Raw genomic sequence first — 20,239 nt, forward strand, 5'->3', positions numbered from 1 at the left:
CAGTTTCAATACATGACTATATTTTGTTACTTTTAAAATATTTTAATTATTTTTTTAAGCTTGATTTTGATTGTCTTTTATTATGTATATATATATTTTTTTTACATTGTCTGTATATTTAAATTATTCAAAATCAATTAAAAATACAATATGCTCTTATTAATGCTGAACGTCTACGTTCAAAAACAAATTTACGAATCTTTTTCCAAATGAATTATTTCCTATTTTGAATGGTAACAAGATTATTCAATATTTCATGAAAAAATCGTGACTGAGTGGATTTATCTGTACGCGCATGCATTTGGCGTAGCAGTCATCGAGCATGATCAAAATAGATTTTAACAGAATGCTTCCGATGCCGATATGATTGCAATTGTCGCATGATCAGTGGTCTGTAACGGATTTGCAGCAACTCGTGGTTGCTAATAAATATACAATTAAATATGCCAAATATTCTATTGGAAGTAAAATTGTTCGATAGAATATATGGATTGATACATATTGATATATCATGCTCTAATGATTTTAACGTTTGCATAACGTTATAATATTAAATATTATAATTTTATATATCTGGCCATTGAATATACGTAAACGCTAAAATCAAAATTTCAGTTATTTATATTTTTAGATTTTTTAAATGCATTTTTATTATTATTATCTTGTGAGATATACATATATATATAATCAACCTCGTGTTTTACTCTTGATCTGTATACATATAATATATAATAATATAAAAAAAGTTTTATTTTCAGATTATCAGATTGACAAAATAAATCTTGTGTGAAATCGAATTTTAAAAGACACGGTTCATTGTGTTAAAAAATCATTCTTACTTTTTTATTAAAATTCATGTAAACGTTATCATCTAAAATCTATATTGCAATAAAAATTTATAGAAATTTTTGGAATGCAATATTTTCAAAAACATTTATTAAATTTGATGTAACATATCTCTTTGCCCCTTTTTTTTACATCAATTGAAAAGAATAGAATTTAGCAATGTTCTGCGCGTGCATAATGGTAGGGATAATTCGCGCAAATTATACCCCTAATTCTACATTCAACAATATTATGACGAGTTATAGTTCGTATACATATACCATATGTACCAACCTACGATCGACGAGTTAAATGCGCTAACGCGATAATTCGATCTGTCTCTGTAGTGATGAAATATCGGAAAACGAGTGAATAGATGATCTAATTTTGAATACACGAAACAAATATGACTCACTTTTTTATTTTTTATTCTACGGTTTTATTCAACGATTGCTTTTTGTTAAATACAATGCGTCGTCTGAAAAGGAACGATAAGAAAGTAGTGAATACGTGGGCGTAGAACTCGTTTGTATAATTAGCACGCACGTTACTGGGCGACAAATCAGGCCTAATTGCATGATTCGATTTTCATCCAACGTGGGATGTCCCTCATTCGCGCTCTCTAATAATACACGCAATGCAATATGCTGCAGTCATCTCCATTAAGCTGATGCTTTATTCTAAAGATAGCATCAACTTTGCGGATACGCGAAACCTAATTTCACTAAATTCCATTCACGCGGTAACGCGTGCTATTATATTTGTTGGCTTTGTTATTATGTATTAAATCAAATTATATTTTTTTTGTGACATATGTTATAGCATATAAGTGTTGCGAGAAAATATCTAATTTAATATATTAATATTTTAATATGTTAATATTTTAATAATTTAATTAAATATTTTAATGTGATGTGTCAATTATTATCTCAAGAGATAAAAGTTCACTAGTGAATCAACCATTAATTAAATTAATTTTCGTACATTACACAAGATTTTCTTTGTTACATTTTCTCTCACACATACACACACACATATTGTTTCTATTTAATTATTGATATAATACTGTAAATGAAGTACTATATTTATAATATATATGGAGGATATTATATCTCATTAGTAAAGAATTGTAAAGCATCTTATCAAGTATTATCCATCTCGCGTGCCGTCTTAATTTGACGCTATATAGTCATGTAGAACTGTCTTCTCCAATTGAGTATTCTCGTAAGGGAAGCGGGGTTGCCGAAAATGTGGGCCATTCTACCTCTGAAACCCCATTCCTGGCACGGTCTCTCATTAAAATAGTTAAGGTCTATTAAGAAGCGGCTACGTCCAGGATGCTCTAAAGTAACACGTTCTATTGTACATCAGCCCCGCCGCTGAGAAGGGTTGATAATAACGGCGGATATCACCTGGGAAGTTTAACGTAACTACAGCTGCAAGCTATATGACGTCAGCTTCGTGGATAGACTTTTAGATTGCGGAAGATGCTGGTTGAAGCCGCAAAAGTTTTTAAATATTTAAATTTTGAAAACGTAAAGACGGAGTTTATAGTAAAGTTGTCTTGATGTTTGACAGAGATATATATGGCAATAATCTTACAGAAACGCGCGTCAGACATTTTATTTTTCAATTTTCAAACTGCTAGGCATATTAAAGTTATTCTAAGGATATACATGGTACGTTCAAAAAGTTCCAAGATTGATTTTTTTGTTAAATATATTTTAGTGGCACTATTTTTTAATCTACTAGATAGTACCAATCTTTTGACATTTTCCATTATTTTTTTCATTGCAATAGTGCATATTAAAAGATTGCTTGTTTGTTTGTTTGTTTGTTTGTTGAAAGGTACTGGCGCGAATGTGTAGACGCCGTGTTTACATAGTTAGATGGAAAGTATTTTTGATTCGAATCGACTAAAGCAGCATGTTCCTTCGCAAAAACAATTGCGAAACGTTACGATAAAACGATGACGTACTTCTGTTGATAACACCCCGCAAACAAAGTATACCGAGGAACGTCGTGACCGCTCGCGCAACTGACTCTAGCACTCGAGGGCATCTCGAAGGAGTGTCACGTGCGCATCCCTGCTCGTCTTCACCTACAATTTCCGGATAACGTCGCTACTATCAACGAGCGAGATCAGCCCGCGTAGTCTTCTCTCCTTGTGACACGCATACGCCATGACTTTCGGCGCATTAGCTGGTGGTCCTGTTACGAGTTGACTCGGACCATCCTGACACGGCGCAAATATGATGTTTTAACAAATCCTCTTCACATCGCGGTTTATGCGATAAATCCGATTCCTCTTTTGCTCTTGCATTCGCGTTGATGCGCTGTGAATAAAATTATTTGGTACCACTTGATATGCGGTTTCAAGTTTAAATTACGTTTTACGACTACATTAATCCAATTTGATCTAAAGTTAAAGTAGGCTATTATCGTTATATTTTACAAGTTGAATGTAATATTGTTTGAATATTGTTTCGGATAATAACGAATCGGATAATAATGAAAACATGGAAATCGTAAATCTGAAACGATATTGCATTAATTTATTTATATCTGTTTAAACAGAAATATATATGAGAGATAAATAATATATTATTAATAATATAATATTAATCACATAATATGTTATTAATAATATAAGATTTTATTTAAAAATCGCAGAAATCGATTTTCTCGAATTGTATTTAAAATTAGAAGATTAATTCCGTTTTAACGCCTTACAGTTTTTTATCGCGTGCGAATATCAACATACATATCTCTCTGCAGAACACATTGTTGGACTATGTTTTGTCTCTCGGACTAACTCCGCATAACGTTATGCTAAGTGAAACTTTGTATATAGTTTGCAAATCAACGGCATACCGTTGTTTGGAGGTTCTTGTTCATTCGAGAGTTGTCGAGAACTTAGCGATCTACGTTCTCGTTGTCTCGTTTTATCTAGAGTGTCAGTTTCATCAATAAAAACATTGTTAATATTGAAAGGTCGGACATGTACGAACACAAGTGTTTATTTCTAATTTTTCTACTTTGGTATGAGAAATTTTATTTTGTTTATATATTACAGACACTAATTATGATATATGTTATTGTAAATAAATTATTTAAAGAGCGGTATATTAGAAAGCAAATTGCAAAAGGCAATTTTACTATATTTTGCACTTAGTAATGTATAAGTTTGCGAAGATTAACATGATGACGGTGTCCGCTGAATATTTTATAATGATTTTCGCTATCGGGATATGTTATGATTTAGTAATATGTTGAATATTCGATGCAGTAATTATATATAACGCGCGATTTGACGCAATACGATCACGCTTGTGGTGCGATTAACTGGTTAGCATGAAAATTACACATACATATATAATTTATAGTTGGATCAACATTATCTATCATGCGATTTATCCGTCGACGGTATCGTTATATGACCATTCGCACCGCAATATGACTTCGATCATTGCGAATTAGTCATTACCTATAAAATATATGCATTGATTATGCTATTAATATTGGTATAATTAATATATGAGTTCACAAATATACCGCATATGCAAATTATACATATGTATGGTGATTTATGTTCCCAAATTTGTTTGCCATTATAGAAATATTTTGCCCTATAATCGAATAATTATATAATGATAATAATCTAGAGATAAATATCTCGTTGATATGAAGAGTCGTTTAATATAATTTAAATATTTTCACGTAAAAATTAAGTTATATTGCGGAATTGTTGAATTTGCACAGAGGGCATGTCCTTTTTAATGATTTATAAACTGTTCTTTGCGAATTTAAAGTTTCTTTCTTCTCTGTATATCTTTTCAGCCCATTATAGTTTTTTTTAAAGAGTTTTTTTTTTTTTAATTTTGTTGAATATTTACATCTTTATATCTTGTCTATGCAAAAGTTATTTTATGATGATTAAGTAGTTAGTAATTATAAATATTCATATAGCTATTTTTTTGAAGGTAAAGTTTTGAAATTTTAAAAAATATCTTTATAAAATCTCAATTCTTTAATGTTTTATTTAATATTTTTATTCAATGTTTGATTCAATATCATTAATTGTGTTGCTTTTAATTTATATATTATTTGAAGATTTTTAATTTATAAATTGAAGAAGATTGTTTTGATGATTTTTTATGGATTTATAAAATATAGAATACAGTTTTAGCTAAAAATAATATTCTTGTTTAAAATAATAATTTTAGAAAATAATATATTTTAATATAGAAGTTGGCTAAAATTAATTAATGTCAAGATTGCATACAATGCATCATAAATTTCAACAGTACAATTAATAGTTGTTAATGATTAATTCTATTCCGAGAAGATCGCATAGCACAGCATCCGCATATTTTATCGGTACATTCTACTGTGAACGAGAATTTAATGCAAAAAATTCAATTTTTTTTTTACCATAATTGCTTTCGATTTTTTGATCGCGTTTGGTAGACGTTTAATTGTCAGAATTTGGTCACTACGTGCGTATCGGACACGTACGTGGCTCTTGTCCATTGGGTTCCGAGAGCCGCGAATACAGGTGTACAAATTCCATTTTCTCTATGTATGTACAGAAACGTGATTCACATGGAAGAGCAACCCTCGTCTCTATGTACGTATGAGAATTTGATCCATCCTTCAAGTTCAGTACGCGGTAGGTGTCAGACCGTGATCCCTTACAGGAGAGATCATCCAGGTTAGAAAGTTCTAATTACTCAAGATTACTTCAACGAATAATTTGCACCTTGGTAAAAAATATCTCTTAATTAAAATTTACATTAAAATTTGTCGAAAAATAGACAAGAAATATTTCAAGTTTTTCTTGCCAAAATATTACAATACAAGATAAAGTATTGATTATTTAATTATAGAGAGTCAAAAGTGTTATTAAATTTATTTTAAACTCACATTTTTTTCTCTCATAAGTAAAAATATTACTCTATAGCATTTTATTAATTATATTTAATATATAATTTATATTATATAAACGATTAAAATTATTTCCTACTATTATTTTTTTTTTCATATATTATTGCCTTATCAATAACTTTACATTTCTAAATTTGGAATATAATATTTACTACGTATTTTTTGTTCAACAAAAAGTATATTGATAGAGAAAATTTAAGACAAAACTATCTTATGTTAATAAAGTTTTTAATTCTTTCTGGGAAAGAATGTTTTTCAAAAGATTATATCGGCTGTAATAAATATCAAGATAAGCGGTGGTTGCAGAATGAAAAGAATAAAGTTCAACAAAGGTTTTAAGAAACTTTTTATTTACCTATCGAAATAATTGCGTTTGTGTAAAAAATTGACAATAATGTTCTTTTTTTTTTAATTAAGCCATTCGAATCTTTTTTAAAACAATTTGATCAACGCATTATGGAAGTAAACATCGAAATAATGACATCAATAATGCGAATAATCGTATTCGTGTCATAGAATGGAAATTAAGGTTTTAAATAAAGAGGTCTTTATTGTACTTTGCTGTATTATTTCATGGTGCATTGCAACATTGCTGGGCATTAATTAGCCATGTAACGTTACAAACTGGCCGTGCCGGTTGTATATGACCTGTTAAAGTTAGAAAAATTAATAGTGCGTCGCAACTTTGGTTTATTCCTCGTGCTGTAAAAATGTGCAACTTTGGTAACTAAGCAATTAACTTACATCCGAGTTTTATAATCTCGAGTACGTTTCGTTGTTATATTAGAAAGTGTTTTATTGCCCATAAGCTTTCCATGTGCGTGTCTGTCGTCGATTAACATATACTTGTCACTATTTTGTTTCCTGATAAATCTCTCTCTCTCTCACTTTGAAACGCGGACATAAAAGAGAGATAAGCGTACAATTTATACAAAGCGTGTGCTGTGAAAATTATAAATTACTGCTTCTTCACGTGTACCAGTCCTATATCATTGGAATTTAGCAGGCAACTTGTAGATTGTGATACGAAGAATCTCGTATATAAATTAACGCGATATGTTATTATCGAGGATGTAAAGAAATATCTAAGAACGAGCTTTACGAGCTTTTGTCGCGCGCGAGAGAACGTGCAACGGTTTTCGCACGGTTGGATCTCGCGCGCGCGCGTTATCGAGCGCTGGAGAACGCGGTCATATTATGCATATTAATTGTAACACGACGCAATAGAGCGCTGACGAATTCAACGCGCATGCAGGCTAATGCGTCGAAACACGGGAATAGGAACCTATGGGGCGGGGGTGGGTGGGGAGGGAGTGAGAAACTTGTCACACGCGTGTAAATAAGGCGTAATATATGAGGCTTAAACTGTGAGGCCGCGGACCCGGGGATTACCTCCTCTTCCCTCCTCCTCCCCCTCCCCTCCCCACCCACCCCCGCTTCCCGGCCCTTTGCGCAAGCCGCGCACGCACCCTTTCCCCTACGTAAATGGAATGCAAAGTACATTCGGGCGTAAATCATGCGATAGAAACGGCTCGGTAATCCATTGCCCGCGGCGCCGGCCGGCGTAAATCGAGAAGATTGTGACAATGATTCAACGCAGGTTTATGGCACTCCGTGTAATTAAGTCGTATCCGACTGGTATTACGCATGCAAAACGTCGCGTTGAATTCGCGTTCGCGCACCGTCGCCGCTTGCGGATGTAATCGGATTGTCCCGGGAAATTCTATGCCCGTTGCAAGTTCCTTTTGTATATTTGTCCGCTGCATCATTTTTTTTTTTTTCCTTCTGTTTTGTAACTTTGTCGCTCAATGAGGGTTAATTTTTCGCCGCATGCGAGAATTTGTCATAAACGCATTATTTGTGACGCAAATGAGCGCCAATCTATGTTCTAGTCGTACTGTGAAAAAACTATATAAATTATACAAGTTTTTCAAATCCACTTTATTTATTTCTTTTGTTATTTTCGGCCATTTTCTCATATATTTGCAAGATTATGTATATTATACTTATTTATTGAATTTTTAAGTTAAATTTGTATTAAAAAAATTATATAATATAATAATAATATAATATACATATAATAATATAATACAATAGTACATAATATATAATAATAATAAATCTATCAATCAATGAATATTAATAACAATAATAATAATAATAATAATAATAATAAAAATAAGGCATATGTATATATTTATATCTACTATTATAATATATTATAATATTAATTAAATTTTTCTACAAATACTTTTGCATAAACAATTTAAGAGCACTCTTTATTTTATCGAACCCGACGAAATTTTTAAGATTCGATAAATTGCAGCAGACTTTTTATGTGAGATGTCGACGATATCGCATCAAACACTAAAGTCTGGGACAGAGAACAAATTCGCCGGATAAACTTGTCTACGGCTGATCCTTTTTTTATGCCACTTCACTGTCTTTATCACTATCGTTAACTTATATCCTCTTCCTTTTTTTGTAACAGGTGGTGGCGATCAGACTCGTGGGAATAGAGGCGAATTCTCCTTACAAATTACGTAAAAAAGTAAGTCTATACACACAATTTTTAATTTTATGTACATAACAAGTAATTTATAAAGGCCTTTTCTTAACTCTGTTTATGACTTTAACGCGATATGATTTCGAGTTGTGGCGGATCTTTAATAAATTACGTATATCGGAAAATTTTTTAAGGCATTTACGAGAAGGCATTTCTCAATTGATTCGCGTGTTTTTTGTATAAAAAATTTTAAATTTGTATAAAATATAACTTTTGCAATAGCAAGAGTGTGGAACAAACTTCGACTAATTGCTCTGGACGTTACGCGTTAAAAGTTTTTTACCATGCCTTTTACAAGAGTTTTCAACACTTTTGACATTATTTTCTACATGTGTTAAACAATAAATTTTTCATATATTAACATAAAAAGATTGTCCGCTAGCTCTCTTGTAAATTTAGGCACACTTACATGCATATTGTTTGGAACTTATTTAAAATTCCACCAGCATCAAATTTTGCCTGGACTCATACTTTTTAAAGTAGCTTTAAATATGCGTCAGTTACTGCGAAATTTATCTCACTCTGTACCGTATTCTCGTAGTATATTTTCATGATGCGTTCAAAATTAAAGCCTCATTAACGAAGTCAAATTTCAATTTAAAATTTCCTTTAGAATATAGTCTTAACGTCATTAAGGAACGGAAATAAGAAGTTTAACAAAGACCTTAATACAGGGCTGACGGCAAAAAATGAAGTCGCAGAACGTGAAACTGTCACGAAATTAACCCACTTAAAAGTGCCAACTGCGAGATGCAAATTACAATTTTTGCATCTTTAACAAGGCATCGTGGGTTTCGAAACGGTGATAATTTTGCAGCAAAGTTTCGAAAATAAATAAAACTATTTGCGCGCTCGCGAAGCGAATTGCGTACACCATATTCATGTTTCATCCTTAGTCTAGTTCGTAATGAGCATTGTACTTTTAATGGAAATTTTGTGCTTTCATTACTAACATAAGACTCGTTCAATATACGCTTGCTATTCATTCTACTTTTGCGCGTACGCGTGAATGAGAGAAAAAAAAAATGTTTTTTTCATAAAAATTCATTCATACATGTATAACAAAACATTTATTTATACGGAGAAAATGAATTTATTTGGATAATGCAATATTTAATACATACGTCGCGTAATATGATTATTCACTATGTGAGAATGAATTCATCGAGAACCAATATACACATTTTGTAGATTAATATTTTATCGATAGCTGTACTTTCGTTCCCCTCACACTTCATGGAAGAGCGTTGTGATACTCGTAAACTAGCACGTTATCGAATTAATAATGCGACCTGTATCAACGATGATATGCAAGTTTGCGTAAACATTTTGACACCGCTGAGGGTGCACAATTCCAAATTGTACAACGACCTGGCGACGATAAGGGGAACACGTCCCTTTCATCGCAAACGAATATATCCGAAATTCGAAGTGGCGGCTTCAACGACACATCTGGATCTTCAACAACTCGCTGCTGTTGACACAGCCGTATCTCGCGTCTGCTATTCCCAAATGGCACCAATGGTCTAAATTATCAATCATTTGCCATTAGCGGCAAACTTCTCCCCCGAGACACGAGAGATGTACGTTTCCAAACTTTACGTTCTCGTAAAGTCAACAAATGCTGCAATATCTATACTTGGATAAAGAAGAAGCTAAACCACCAGAATATTGCAATTATGTGCTGAATATTTTATTGACAAAATAGGTGATTACAATACACGCGTGAAAAATATTTTAAATACTAACATTTATTTATATAATGTTTATTTTGTCGTTAATCACGACGTGAGAAGTTTTAAAGAATATTTGCATTTAATAAATTCATTATTATTGCCTTTTAAAGACCGGCCTAACGGTATTGAAATACATCACAAGTTCCATTCCTTATTCGCGATCCCCTTTAATTAAAGGTTTACGATGCACATTCCCCTTCATTACGCGACGCATCGTGTCGGAAGTCCCGGCCAGGGAATAGCAGTTCAAATTGCATGCAGTTACGCAATTACAAGGGTTAAGACGTTATCCTTAACGAGAATCCTCAAACTGGTCATTTAGCTCCCGACATAACGTTAAAGGCGATAGATCGCGTCCTGCAGAGGCTTAAGGTGTTGACACAACGACTTTAGTTGTTTCGCAAATCGCGGCGTTTTCCTTCCATTCGCACTCCTTCCATGGCACATTGCTTTTACAGCTGCTTCTCTGTTTCTCTTCATCATTTCGTTTGTTATATCAGTGTGTCGTCATCAGCGTGGGTCAACCACCCACATGCAACAACAATACTCGACTAGTTGCAACGACCGCATCGATCGTGGCAGTAGCTAAAGTTGCCTGCTGCAGCTTTGACTTCTCGTTCGCCACTCGCCCGCCTCCTCCCTCTCGGTATCTCACCTTTTCTCGCTTTTTTTCTTTACACCTGATGTATCTGTGTTTAGTCATCCGTGGGGCTTTCTCCTTCTCGATAATGTTGAACCTCCCTTGCTTAAGCAGTTTCCGGCATTGTGCGAACGGTTCCGGAGTTGATCGGTCGGGGCGATTTCTTGGCGAATCTTTCCCGGATCGATCAATATCATCGCCGGAGGTTAAAATTCTGCTTTGAATTCAGTCGACCAAGTCCTAGGAAAGTGCGGACGACGAAGCGATTTGCTTGCTCGGAATTAAAATGAGCGCTGTATTTGCGATAAAATGATAATCGCGATAAAACGTATGCAAATTTGTATTCCATGCCGCATTAATTAAACGCTGCATCCTCGCCGTTGAATATCATCGTGATTCTTCGACCCGATATGCGCTCAGATTCGAAGAATCGCGCGCGCTGTTTGCCGCAACTTTATATGCACATCTCAAGAAAGGTCCACGGATTCTTGAAAAGTTTCTTCTTCCAAGTTCTTGAAAGTTCTTTGGCGTCACGATAACTTATCCAAGTTGTCAATTCACCCTTTATTCGAAGACAGAAGACAAAATTTATATTTTATTATAGCAATATTGATGCACATTTACTTCGAATGTGTTATAGATTATTCAGAATGGATGGTACTAGCGGGAGCAGGAACGCATAAGCTCTGTATGTATGGTCTCAAAATTTTATTCAAATTTTAAACGCATCTTTACAGTACATCGGTTTGCTCGATAACATCTTGCTTTATATGCAACGCGAGATGCGTTCTGAAATATATAACTTTATTTTATTGCGATACGAGGGCGGAATATATCGCAATGAATATGAAACGAATCTGAAACTAACGTAATAATAAGCGAATTCACGTGCTTCGGAATAACAAATTAGGTACCAATTATTGCTTTATTATAAACTTCGAATAATTTGCTCGTCTCGCATATAACAAATGAGAAACTCTAATTTCGAGTTTAGATGCTTCGTTATTCTGATACGAAAGTTTAATCTGAAAACGCGAGACAGTTTTAATATTCCGTTTTGCCGATTTGCATAATCGGAAAATTCATTCCTAATAACTTGTAAAACACCTCTGAAAACATAATGTACGTAAACTCTATTGTCTCTCTAGAATAATGAAAATTTATTTTATCAAATAATTTATTTTTTAGTATTATTATAGACTAGTAATCATTAGTAGTAGAAAATAAAATTTTCTATATTTATTATTATTTGATTATTCAATAATTCTCTTGCGAAAGCTCATTGTATATTCACGAGTTCGTAGGACACTAAATCCTAAAATACAATATAACAGTCCCGTCTCATTACTATTCAGTGCTAAATTTGCTTCCTTGCACCTTTGGCTGTCGAGTACGATCGTGAATAGACATCTCGAGTAACAAAGCTGTTTTCGAGAAGGCTTCGTTAGCGTTGGAATCGGCTTGATTTTCATCGCGCTTCAGATTGTCGCTTCGCTTTTCTGCAAAGATGAGTAATATCGTTTAAAGTACAATACGATTTTAATGTACGCAGTAATGATGATATAAGATTAAATAAAAGACTATAGAACTGTTTCAGCATCTGTGATTTTTTTTTTCTCTATAGATATTTGATTTTCTCTGTGACGGAAAAATTGAGAATAATCGCAGAATAATTGCTTAACGATACGTCGTTTAATTTGCTGACGTGTAAGTATGAACTTTACAGTCGCGCCTTAGAATTTAACACTCGTACAATGGATCGATTTCGTTATCTCCGCGACAATTCTCCGGTTTTTGGAAGAGGGGTCCGCCTGCTTTCTTCTCCTCCGAGTGTCTTATCGGTCGCGCGTTTACGTGTCGTCGAATTAAATTCCAGATAATGCGCCAGATAAATTTGCTGTCCCTACCGTACAATCGGTGGCGCTCGTTCACCCCAGCGAATTTATCGTCCGCATTAATTTGACATTTAATTTTCCGCAACGCGGAATTTCCGACGCCTCTGCAATCCGCCGTTGATGCGTTCGGAGTGAAACGTTGCGTTCCAGAATTATTTGTCGCGAGATTTCGTCGCCGACAATTTGTTTGCCGTGCAATTCCGTTCTGTCGCATTACCGGTATAATTGACCGGAATTGCGGCGGTTTCGTCTGAATCTGTGCAAAAAGGCTCGATCTGCCTGACACTTTCATTTATCGAGATTCTTGCCCGAGCTCTTTTTTAGATATCGATGATTGTGCTGCGTCTATTGTATTATCGAGTGCAGGAATATTTATGAGTATCATTTGGTTATCGCTGTGAGTATTGAAATTTATTGCAGTAGATTGACTAGAAGCGAATTTAATATTTATTGTTTACGTCTTCTGTGCTTTTTTTTTTTTTAAATCTGAGAATGATATCAGAGGCAAATACTTTGTAATAAAAACTTAAGAATATATTTGGAATTTGTATAATTTTATCTAATCAAAAGTATATAGATTTAATAGCATTTTATTTTACAAAAAATCAATGTGAAAATTTGATTGCACCTAATAGACGCGTATTGCAGCAGCAAGAGCATCAGTTAATCACTTTTGTTTAATACAAATATATTGCTCTTTTCTTGAAATCCATGCACGTATATACATATCCGCATGCGACACACGGCTGCGTTTCGACGCCATTGTTCTCGAGCCAATTGTCATTTTAATTAAGTTTTTAAGTATTAACGAGCGCCTCTCCGGCTGCGAAATCAAAACTAAACCCCGTCGTTGTCCGCATCGCGACGTAAAAAGCTATCACGAGCGGATGAACTCGGGACTCTGTGTAAATGCGGCACTCGCGAACTCCGGGCCGCGGGATTCACCGATACGGAACTCCGTCCTGGGAGAAGGCACGTCCTTGTGAAACGATCACCGCGATTCGAAACGTGACTTGAGAGCCGAGGAAGCTGTCGATAGGAGCTACCGCTCGACGTTCTTTAAATTTTCGATACTTTTCGGACGTTGATGCGCTCGCCGCTTAATCTCTCCTGACGTGATGGAACTGATGCGGCTGTTACGTGCACGCAGGAGAATGGCGCGCGATTGATAAAATACTACGTGTTGCTGGCTTACTGAATATAGCTTCGAGATATTAAAGCGATTAAAAATACACAAGATATTCAAGTAATGTTGAAAATATCTTTTCGCTTGATTGTAGTCATTTACTCGTAAAGAGTGCAATGAAACACGAAGATAGAGTTGGTAAATAGATCGTCGGTTAAAAATTAAGTGGTCATTAATAAGATTCTGAAAGGTAGAAAAAAAAAATGAAAAATGAACGGAGATTACGCTTGTAAAGTTACTTCATCGTTTTCCTTCGCGAGTGGCTGCGTAAATGCGAGATACATTTTATGTAGGGTAAACTACGCGCAAGACTTGCTGTAATTAAAAATCCGATTGAGACTTATTTAGCAAGAGCAACATCGTTGGGAATAAATTTCGCGCTGTTATTCCGGCTCTCTTCAGCGGCTGAAAATTCAGTGTTGCACTATATAAAGCTTTAGTTGAAAGGCACTCCATGGCTCGTAAATAACAGCGTTATAATCCGCGAGAAACAAGAGTGAGAAGTAAAAGCGATGTAGGGGGATGGATTTTGTCTGGCACGGCCAAGACCTGCGCGTATTATTTACGGCGTCGTGCTACGAGTGCCAGGAGTATTTTTTCTTCCGTTAGACGCGCTGGCTCTCGTTGATCTCCTCGCAACCTTTACATTACTCCAGTCGCCGTTCTTTATCTTTTTGGTCTCGCTCTTTCCCATCCCGATGTCGGCTCAAATCCTACTTTATCGCATTTTTCAGAATAAATGAGGAAGCAATGAAAGCAGAACGCGAAAAGCGCTCCGAAAACGGGAGAAAAGGAGTAGAACTAATGGTGCTCCTAACGTGAATTAGTATCGGGTGGATTCTGCTATAGAGGTGACGTTTCGTGTAAATGAAGCAGCTGGTAAATGAAAACGATAATAAAGGAGGCTTAAAAGAAGTCGGAGTGATCGCGAGATAACATAATAACAAAAGAAATAAACATATTTCTCTTAATATTAAATAATTAATTAAATATTAGATATTAAATATTTAGACATCAAATATAATTAATTGATAAGAATAAGAAAATAAGATTCCCAATTGTATTTGGGGATTTTATTTTCGCAATTGAACGTAATCGTTATCCGCGATATCTCTTCAACTTCAGTAAAAATAAAACGAGTTCTTACAATATCCAGTTGGCGTTTTCCGAGTTCGATCATACTTAAATCGAATTGTTGTTGAAGGAATCCGCGAAGAAAGCGGTTCTGTGCAGAGAAATATAGTCGATGATGGAATCGCCGGAAAGCGAAGGTAGGAAGGAAATGGCGGCATGGCAGCGATATTAAATTACATTGCAGATGGGAACTTCCCTCCGTTGGGATCTAAAAGGCTACCGTTCACCGGATTATATCTCCCACGAAGACGTGATTTTGCGGCGCGAGATTAATATCTCTTTGATTATCGATAAGACCGCGTTACAAGACGGCGTAAATTATATGCTGAGTTGGAGAAACCGAAGCAGATTCATCAACACTATGTTATCCAGTTTATGTTAACAATATAATTAATATTAATCTTTATATAATTGAAGATGATAAAACAATCTTTGTGTGACTATTAATAAGATATTTGCACGAATTTTTTTTATTTCTCTTACTATAACAGTAATCATATCCGTAGTTTTTTTTTAATTCCAGTTATATCGTTATCGAAACTTTAAAATATATTATCGATCACGGCGTTTTACTGCGACAGAGGGAAATAAAGTTTATAGGAACGATTACGTTCAACCGAATGCAAATAGCGTTCCGAACTAAAAAGTTTTTATCTAGTTTATATCCCTGGAGGGTAGTGTAAGACGTCTGGAAGATTATCCACACTCGAGGAGACGCAATGAACTCGAAAAGGGTTAAGACTAGTTTCAAAACCATCCATGAAGTAGGACACGCTCGTTAGGCGTTCGATTGATTTACAGCTCATTCCACGTATTCTGTGAATCATCCCGCCTCTTTCTCGTCACTATCCTCCTATTGTTCCTTTTTTTTTCCCAGGTGGAAAGAATTGAAACTCGAACGCTCTTCTGCCGCTGGTATATACAAAGAAAAAAGTCTCAAAGACTGGCGCTACGTTTTGGCAAACGACACGTTCTCATGATTTTTCTCCGAGCATCTCTCGCGAATTTTTTTGCAACAGCATGTAATATCTACTATGTATATTATGCTTCAACTCTGCAAAGGTCCATTCCAAAAGTTTCTAAAGTTTTCTATACTTGCTTTTAAGCTTAGCAAGAGGAAGAGAAAGAGTATGGCAACTTTTTCAATCGCATTCTCTCTCTCTCTTCCTTTTAAATATCTAATTATATTATATAATCTTTTTAATCTTCTTAATCTTATCTTGCGATACTTTTAACGAGAATGTATGATATACCAATTTCATGGAATGCATTTTAAGAAGCCATTATAGGAGAAAACTTTTCTCTGTAATTCTTTTATATAAGCATAAGGTAAGATGTTAATTACTTTCAAACGCGAGCGCACTGTCGCAAGCACGCGAGTGAATCGGTTTGTGTACCCCCTTAATTTGTTTTAATGATGTTACCAAAGTTTTGAGGAACCGCGGCGTATATGCATGTGTTCGTAAGTATATATATACACGACCGCAAACCGAGTTCCCGTGTAACGAATCCATCGGCATCGACGTTTCGCCCGCGCCACCGCAGATCCAGGGAGAACTTTTAGTTTCGCACATGTATACGTATATATCGGACGTAAAGTGGCTGCGATTAATGTGAGGTCCACTCATTTTTCACACCACTGTCCCGCGCTCGGGTTGCACATTTTCCGTTCCGTTGTAACGCGAACTTTGCAATTTATAATGTCGCAGATGACGATAGAGGTATGGGGGCACTATATTTATACGTTAGATTTTCCGATCACAAACAAATGAATTGCATTGGCAAATATTTGTGAGAAATTTGAGAGAAATGTTCGTCTCGGAAGGTCCATTAATTAGGAATATTTGATAAAAATAAAGTCTTGAAGTTTAATTTTAATGCGATATTTTTTTTACTTTAACTACACTATTTTAATTTCTTTTTTTTTTTAAACAAAGTCAATTTGATATGGAAAGATATGTTATAATTCGATAACGTGGACTTTGTTAGTACAACCATTGAGATTTTTATCTATTGTCACAGGAAAACGGTCACATCCGTCGAAAATTAAACTATTCTTGCAATTCAAATGCTTTAAAGATCACGATTACGTAAATTCAAGTAACTATACTCTTCGTCGGTCACATTCAAAACTTTATGCGGTAAAATAACGGAGTCACCAAAAGTTCGGTGTCGCCACGAAGAGAAGTTAGCAAATTCACTCCTGGAAACGATGGGATAATTTTACTGCGAGGCCCCCGACCGTGGAAATTCAAATTCGGAAGTGTTCCTTGAGAAAGATTTATTTGTTGCGGCTTTACTATGTCGTGCGATGTAGCTGTTTGAAAACCTTGTCGGGATATCACGCAAGGAAGCCCTTCGTCGAAATACGATTTCCTATCGTCGCTTACTATCGTCTCTTTCTTGAAAACACGTTCTTTTATTTTTATATTCTTAAGCGTATAGAAAACAAGTATTTATAAAGATTTTAAAATTGAATTAATTTGCACTGTTTATCGATGGAATCACTTTTATTTCAAGCATTGCTGAAAAAATTACAAAATTATTCATTTATTATTAAAATCAATGTGGGCATTTTTTGCACAATTTGATTTTTCAGTTTGTAAATATTTTACGAATAATTGATTAATGAAGCGAATTTTGAAATTTACTTAATAAATCATGAATGAGGCTTATCATGCCTCATATAAAACTAAAATTTGTATAGCACATTATCGAACAAATGGATATGTGCGAGTAGTGTGAACAGAGATCAAATATTCATGATCGGATTAAAAACAGGATTTAAAACGAGGTTCTAAAAATGATGCATTTAACTGTTATATGGATATGCGATGATAGCATAGAATATGCATCGTTAGTTTAATAATTGCTTTAAAATAATCCGATTTAAAGCGAAAATCGATCGAATAATTCTGATGAGATAACGCGCATCTTTTCAACGCTAGTATAATTTTTCACGCAATAATAATAATCGTGAAAAAATTGAAAGATTTCGTTTTTAAGCCTCTGCGTACATATATTTGACTAACTTGAATTAAACGTGAGTTCAAGCGATATTTCGCCGCTCGCGAAACTTAGGTCACGTTCACTTGAGACGAAGGTTCCAAAGTTTGCCGTTTTAATAATTAAAAAACTTTGAACTTATATATTAGAGCATCGAATGATGTGGTATCGACTTTTCTATTATCTACTTTTTATATTTAATTTTTTTCTTTTTCGATATTACATTTAAATTACATCGGCATGAACTAGATAGATAATATTTTGATACTATTATATATTGGAAATACAATGAATCTAGACTTATTTATTTATCAATTTAAAATTAAATTTACATCTCTTTGCAATTAATATTTTTAACATTATAATGATTGAATTTTTATTTATCTTAGAACGTAATATTATTTATTGTATCATCTTATTTGAATAAAAACGCAAGTAACCATTTTGCAAGAACCGCTTATGCGTAGTCACATGCCGAGGTTTAAAGCTGACATTACGTTATGCATCTATAAAGCTTCTAGGGCAAACATGCTCGGGTGCATTTTCCTAAAAAAAACGCCAGCAATGCTATTTACACGTGCTCCTAATAAAGTATTGTGCACGGAGCTTAATGTTTTGCGAGTTTCTTTCTTTTATAAACGTCACATTAGCATGATAAAATAGTGCGAGTCAGTGGCAAAAGCGACGTGCGCGCTTTTACCACGAAAGAAAATAACGAATTGGTGATCTACTTTAAAATTCATTATCGGAAATTAACGTGGGTTGGTAAATATTGTTCTTCAATGTTGCGATCACCGTTTATCGGAATCCATCATCCGTTACTATCTCAGCGATATTTGTTAATTAACGTGATATTATGCTATTTTTTTGCTGCACTTCAATGAAATGAATGTATAATATCTTTTTTATTTGAGAAAGATACAATCACGCGAAAAATATTTTCATAGTTTTATTTTCTCAATTTAACGTTTTCGCAGAAAATTTCATGTTTTCAACCTTTCTGCAAAAGTAGCATCGGTTCCGTTTTTTGCCTTTTTTATTGTTTTTTTGATTATTTAAAAAGAAAAAAGAAAGAAAGAGAGAGAGAGAAAAATTAAAGCTGCTGAGATCAAAGTTTAGAGTTGAATTTATACTCTATATATGTATATTAATGTATAATAGTTGAAATTTTTTGACACAATGATTTTCCGATATTTGACTCTCTCTCATTTTTTTCCCCTTTATCACAAAATAAATTATTTCCCAAATTTCTTTGGTTTTACAATGCATATATATAGCGATAAATTTCATTAATATGGCATGTGTGTAATTTTACACAACTCCATTTATTACGCGGCGGTGGAATTTAATGAGTCTTACCAATGCAATTATTTCGCCCGCTCGCATCGGTGTCGGGGTGTTTTTTTTTAATAATGATTTAACTCACACTTTTGGTTAATTAACCTATCTAGTGAGTTTCAATACGGAGGCATAACAAATTTGAGATCGCAATTTTGGCGGGAGTTAAAATGAAATAATATTATTGGGTGCATTTTTTGAGGGGATTTTAGTGGATGCCATAATTGACATGATCCAATTAGCAGTGTCGACAGTCAGTTATAAACGAATAGTTATGCTAGGACAAATAATCGTTGGAGTGTCGTTTGAGTCGAAATTAAACTAACACATTCGGTGCTTTAGATCTGTTTGCACGACGTTATCGCGCGAGTTTCCGCACGAATAATGTGATTAATGTTGTACGCGCGGCGCGGAAAAAGCAGCACGGCACTCTGCGCGTGATATCCGACAAATTTATTTTATGCATTTTCTACTGCGCGCATTCGACGTAACGTACTCGTCCATTCGTGCGAATTCCAAATAAATTTATCTGGAATATTTTCGATCGATGTACATAGATATATAAGAGCGATGTATCAATATCATATTAAATATCTAAAGTCTTTCTTTTTGCATAATCTCTTACAAGTGAGAGTTATTTTATCGTAAAAAAAAAGTTGACACATTCTTGCGTGCGTAATATTTTTCGTCTCATCTCATTTTATAATTACACTTTAAAAATTATTTACGCAAATTCAGATGTAGCACATATTAAGCTAGTATGTATAAAGATAAATCAAAGTACAGTAATGCAACTTTATATAAGAATTTCCGAAGTTGCGTGAGACACACGCTCTTGTAAATGTCACCTTGGAACACGTGGCCGTGCGATATCACCCTTTTTTCCTCGAGGCAACTTTCCGCGGGATGGAAATAAAAGTCTCATAACGAGCGAAGTTAGACGGTGCGCGCGTGCGGGGGAATAAG

At 34.4% G+C, this 20,239-nt stretch overlaps 2 protein-coding genes across 4 annotated transcripts in view; one reads left to right on the forward strand and one right to left on the reverse strand.

The window, feature by feature from the left end:
• LOC126848796 (TWiK family of potassium channels protein 7-like) overlaps window positions 1-20,239 on the forward strand; it is a 255,765-nt gene that overhangs the window by 123,300 nt on the left and 112,226 nt on the right. For all 3 annotated transcript variants that reach the window (XM_050590005.1, XM_050590004.1, XM_050590006.1), the window contains one exon: window positions 8,264-8,323. The gene's annotated coding sequence lies outside the window, so the exon portion shown is untranslated. The remainder of the gene's footprint in view (window positions 1-8,263; window positions 8,324-20,239) is intronic.
• LOC126848808 (retinol-binding protein pinta-like) overlaps window positions 1-20,239 on the reverse strand; it is a 562,409-nt gene that overhangs the window by 81,085 nt on the left and 461,085 nt on the right. The gene's annotated exons all lie outside the window — the stretch shown is intronic.

The sequence above is a fragment of the Cataglyphis hispanica genome, chromosome 4 (assembly GCF_021464435.1).
Source record: "Cataglyphis hispanica isolate Lineage 1 chromosome 4, ULB_Chis1_1.0, whole genome shotgun sequence".
Classification (NCBI taxonomy): Eukaryota; Metazoa; Arthropoda; class Insecta; order Hymenoptera; family Formicidae; genus Cataglyphis; species Cataglyphis hispanica.